Source organism: Microcebus murinus, chromosome 24, assembly GCF_040939455.1.
Source record: "Microcebus murinus isolate Inina chromosome 24, M.murinus_Inina_mat1.0, whole genome shotgun sequence".
Taxonomy (NCBI): Eukaryota; Metazoa; Chordata; class Mammalia; order Primates; family Cheirogaleidae; genus Microcebus; species Microcebus murinus.
This window is the reverse complement of record NC_134127.1, coordinates 3,839,501-3,845,500: the sequence shown is the minus strand read 5'-3', so window position 1 is coordinate 3,845,500 and position 6,000 is coordinate 3,839,501.

Below are 6,000 nucleotides of genomic sequence, written 5' to 3'. Positions count from 1 at the left end.
TGGGATTTGGGACCAGAGGCTCCCACTGGCTCCTTCCAGTTCTTGGGTCCTGTGACCGCCCCTGATCCTGCTTCGGTTCAGCGAACCCAGGTATTCCATTGCTCACATTCAGCCCACCCTGCTCAGACCTCGGCCTCCTTCTTGCATTGACTGTCTACATACACCCTGTTATGTCAGAACACCTCCTTTTGCCCAGGGACCATTTGTAGAGGGGCAGAGGAGCTAGAAGACAATGTCTGTGGCTCTCACTTCTGCTGTCCACACCCTTTTAGATCCTAGATGCTAAAAAAAAAAAAAAAAAAAAAAAAAAAAAAAAAAAAAAAGTGGTTACAGCACCCATAGCAATATGGATCAAGGAGTTGAACATAGATATCAATAAAAAGTTTGTGACTACAAGCAAGAAACTGGAAACTTTCAAAGTTAAGACTGTACAAGCCGAATCCTTGTCTGAAGTGTTCCCTCCTTGTAACACGGAGAAAGCAAAACAGCAGCACTTGCTCCTGATCTATGCACATACCACACCTGGCAAGAAACGACATTTTTATTTTCTTCCCTCCTAACTCCCTTGCTCGTGGTTGCCCTGGATTTCCACGGGCAGCTGCAGAGTCATTCCCCTGCAGTTCTGGTCTTTCCCTGCAGGAAAATAGAAAACTTTCAGGCTTCCTGAAGAAAGAATGGCTCTGGTGTTTTGTTCTACCTTTTATTTAATCTGCTTGAGGTTAAAAGCCTGCTTTTATTGTTTGTTGGTTTTTTTTGTTTTTGTTTTTTTTTTGCAACTTGGCAGCTATTTCTGGCTCCCGAGTGTCCTAAGGTAAATAATTAAGGTCTCTACATGGCCTCTAAGGACAGCCTTAACTTCTAAGCCAAAAGAACTTGTTTTACTTTGTCTGCCTTTAGAGATTTCCTTTGAATGTTTGCTGCTTCTTTGCAGCGTTTTCAGGCTTCATAGACCCTGTTTGCCCAGCTGGAGAACAGTAGTGGTTTTTTTTTATATCCATGATGCTATTTTTACACAATAAACTGTGCATACTGGTTTTAATTCCAAAGGCTCACAAACTGAAGCGCTTCCTTGAACCCAGGCCCTCGGGATTCTTGCCAGCCTTCTGTTTTTTCTGTCCACTTTGGCTCTTCTCGGTGGAATGACCAAAACCAGAACCTGCTGGGTGGAGAGTGGAGATAAAACACTGGTGAATGGGTTGTCCCCACCCTGCCACACCCCGGACCGGTCAGTGGGCTTAGAATCCTGTTTAAATACCCAAAGGTTGTTCCAGGTCACTCCCCCAAAGCTGGATGAGACCCAAACAGGTAGCGAAAGTTCAAGAAGGCACTTGTGGGTCACTAAGTCCAGGATGTATGAATTCTGGGCAGATTTTTGTCTCTGAAAACAATGACAGGGCACAAAAAATAGCCTGCTTTAAAAAAAAAATTCAATAAAACACTCATAAAGGGCACACCATTATGTAGGAATAGAAATGACAAGTAAATGAAATACAAAACAAAAGAAGCTTATGAAAAACAAGTGCTTTGTTCCTCCTGCTGAAACTGCAGACTGAAGCGGCACTGGCAGCTGTGTTCACAGCAGGAGAGCAAGGTCGAAGGTTGGAGCCCTGGATGTCTTCTGGAAGCTGCCTACTTATTATAAGTGACAGTCGCATCACCTTGAAACCGGAACAAAGACAGTTTTTTGTTTTGTTTTTTTTGTTGTTGTTGTTGGTTTTTGGCCAGAATTCGGCTTTGCTAGCACAAGGCGTTGGAGAATAGTCGCCCATACAGTGGCTGGTGGAATTGTAGAGAAGTTTGTGGGAACAAGCCTTAGGCAAAGGGCATTTGGCTGGAAGCTGGCTCTGCAGACTTGCCTTGCAAGTAAGCATGTGACTCTCACCTGACTTAATTCTCCAGGTCCCAGGGGTTCCAAGGCCAGAGAAAAGGCGCTGGACTTGGTGGCTGGCGTGTTCAGAGTACAAATGCAAAGACAATCCTCTCTTTGATAACTGGGATGGATTTTAAAGTAAAAAGTTTTCTAACGAAAATAACAGACATATAATCTTTGTATTTACATTAAGCCCGAATGAAGGAAAGAATGATCCAGGAAAGAACAAAGGACGGGGTGGGGGTGGAGAAATCTGAGTCCAGGTTCCTCCTGGCCGGGCCACTGTCTGCGTGACCTCGGGCAGGTCTCTACCGTAGTCTGCCACCTCAGGGCCTCTGCCTTCTTATATTCACATAGGAGGGCGGAACTAGATGGCCTCTTGGGGCCTTCCCAGCTCTATTCTATGAATCGGCTTCCTATTTTTGAATTGTGTTGTGTTCAGGTGGTGCCAGAACAATAATGGGAGATGGAGTGAGCGAGGGTTTGGATTTATGGGAGCGTCATCTGGTGGCTGGTAGCACAATTTGGAAAACTCCCGTCTCATCCAACCTCTTCGCGAAGATGAATTCAGAGCAAGACAGATACCCAAGCAGGTATTCAATATGCATTTGTGGAATGAATGAATGAATGAATGAATGAATGCACTAATAACTCAGGACAGCTTTGAGGGGGAAGAGGATGGAAACATTCTGCCAGAGGGGATTTATTTGGAATAGGGGTGGATCTGCTTGGCAATAATGGCTGGGGTGGGAGCTTAGGGGACGGTTTTATGGACAGTTCCAGATGGAGATGAACTTGAGGCCTGGGAAGTGTCAGGGTTAGGACTGCTTACACAGCACTCCTTATTTATGGAGCAGGGTGGAGCGGCTGCAGGCAAGGCTGCCAAGTAATACAGTCCTTGCAAGTAAAGGTGGTTTGACTACAAGATAATGGAACTCCTTTTCTCCCCAGTGTAATGGTCAGAGTATTGATTAGGATTTGATCTGGCTGAATCTTATAGAAACTCAAAATAACAGTGGCTAAATGATATATAAGTTTTTTTTGTTTGTTAGTTTGTTTGTTTTTTGAAACAGAGTATCACTCTGTTGCCCAGGCTACAGTGCAGTGACAGCATCATAGCTCACAGCAACCTCCAACTCCTGGACTCAAGCGATCTTCCTTCCTCAGCCTCCTGAGAAGCTGTGACTACAGGCTCTCACCACCATGCCCAGCTAATTTTTCTATTTTTTTGTGGAGGTGGGGGGTCTCACTATGTTGCTCAGACTGGTCTCGAACTCCTGGCCTCAAGCAATCCTCCTGCCTTGGCCTCTGGACAGGGTGCTAGGATTATAGGTGTAAGCCACTGTGCCCAGCCTAAATGATATATGAATTTATTTTTCCCACACATAAAAGAAATCTATAGGTGAGCAGTCCAGGGCAGGTTCAAAGGCTCTGTGGTGTCAGGGATTCAGGCTCCTGCAACCTCAGCACATGGCTTTTACCTCAAGATTAATTACAGCTACTTGCATTCAGCTATCCATCAGCATTTTAGCCAGCAGGGGGAAGAAAAGGGCCCAAAAAGGTGTCACCTCTCCATTCCCCATTAATTGTCCCTCCTGGAAGTTGAACTCCACACTTCTATTTCATCCCATTGATTAAAACTTAGTAACAGGGCCACACCTGGGTGTCATAGAGACTGGGAGATGTAGTTTTTGTTCACAGTAGCCACATGCCTGGCTAAAAACCTGGGTTGTTTCTTGTTTTGCTTGTTTTACTGAGAGAGAGAGAGAACAGATATTAGGAAATATTGGTCTCTATTACCTTGAGAGATTGCAAACTTATCCCAGCTGTGCAGTGATGCTCCAGTTGCCCAACTCCTTTGGCTCTTATTCCTTAAAATTGCCCTCAGGGCCCATAGCAAAATATTTTTAGTATTCTTTGATCTTTAAAAATAGTCCAGGCCGGGTGGGGTGGCTCATGCCTGTCATTCTAGCACTCTGAGAGGCTGAGGCAGGCAGACTGCTCGAGGTCAGGAGTTCGAAACCAGCCTGAGCAAGAGCAAGACCCCCGTCTCTACTATAAATAGAAAGAAATTAATTGGCCAACTAATATATAAAAAAAATTAGCCGGGCATGGTGGCTACATGCCTGTAGTCCCAGCTCATGGGACTACATGCCTGTAGTCCCAGCTACTCGGGAGGCTGAGGCAGGAGGATCGCTTGAGCCCAGGAGTTTGAGGTTGCTGTGAGCTAGGCTGACGCCATGGCACTCACTCTAGCCTGGGCAACAGAGTGAGACTCTGTCTCAAAAAAAAAAAAAAAAAAAAAAAAAAAGGCAAGGGTTTTAAAGTGTTTTTGTAGTTTTAAAGGACTTTATAGCTATTTTCAGTGAAATTTTTAAAAATTAAGAAAAAAAACTTGTTTTTGATGAATCATAATCTCAGCAGAGAAATGGGACGTTTCAGCAGAGAATAGATACAATAAAGAATCCAATGGAAATTGCTTTTCTTTATTGCTGTCTTTCTGCCTTCAAGATTTATATCAGTTTGACTTCCATGTATCTTGGAGTAGAGTTCATGTTTATTCTACTTAGTGTTTATCTAGTATCTTGTATCTGCAAATTTCTGATTTTTATTACGTTTGGGAAGTGTTTTGTTATTTTTTCAAATATTTTTTCTACTCCATTTTCTTCTCTCCTTCTGAGATTCCAATTACATGTATGTTTGTCTGATATCATTTAACAAGTCCTTGAGATTTTGTCCATCTTATTTTAAATCTTTTTCCTTTCTGGTATCAATTTTGAGTAATTTTGATTGACCTATCTTAACGTTTACTTATTCTTTCCTTTAACATACTCATTTACCTGTTAACGCCTTCTGATAAATTTTGTATTTAAGAAATTGTACCTTTAAGCTGTAGAATTTACATGAAGAAGTACATTATCTATTGTGAATGGGCTGTGATGTATTTTGTAATTATAGATCAACCACTAAACATAAGGCAAAGACTATGGCTAAAAAGCATTAGGAAAATTTAAATAGAATAATTTTTAAAATATTAAGTAATTTTTAAACGGTGAGAAATGAGACATGGAGAAATAAATGTCAGAGGAGACAACTGAAAACAAAGCAAAAATGATAGACCCATACCCAACCATATCAATAATTACATTAAAAGTTAATGAACTAAACAATCTAATTAAAACACTAAGATAGATGATTGGTTTTAAATAGATACAAAAACAAATTTAACACCTCACCAAAGAAGATATACAAATGCCAAATAAACTTACAAAAAGATGTTTAACATTTTATGCTATTAGGGAATTGTAAATTAAAACAACAATGAGAGAACACTACACACCTAATAGGATGGCCAAAATTGAAAACACTAACAACATCCAATGCTGGTAAGGATGTAGAACAGCAACTCTCATCCATTGCTGCTGGGAATGCAAAATGGTGCAGCCACTTAGGAAGACAGTTTTGGCAGTTCTTGCAAAACTAAACATACTCTTACCATATAATCCAGCAATCTCACTCCTTGGTATTTACACAGATGAGCTTAAAATTTATGTCCATGCAATAACTTGCACACGGATGTTTATAGCGGCTTTATTCATAGTTGCCAAACCTTGGAAGCAACCAAGATGTCCTTCGGTAGGCAAACGGCTAAACTGTGATGCACCCAGACAATGGCATATTATTCAGTGCTAAAAAAGAAATGAGCTGTCAAGCCATGAAAAGACACAGAGAAAGCTTAAGTGCATATTACCAAGTGAAAAATGCCAATCTGAAAAGGCTGTATACTCTATGATTCCAACTATGTGACATTCTGAAAAGGCAAAACTGTGGAGACAATAAGAAGAGCAGTGGTTGCCAGGGGTTGGCAGGACGGGAGGGATGAACAGGTACAGCGCAGAGGATTTTTAGAAGAGTGAAACTGTTCTGTAGGATACTATTAATATAATGGTGGAAACATGTCATTATACGTTTGCGAAAACTCATAGAAGGTACAATACCCAGAGCAAACCCTGATGTAAAATGCGGGCTTTGGGTGATAAGGAAGCCTCAGTGCAGGCTCATTGATTGTAACAGAGGCGCCACTCTGGTGCAGCTGTCACAGCAGGAGGCTGTGTGAGTGTCAGAGGTAG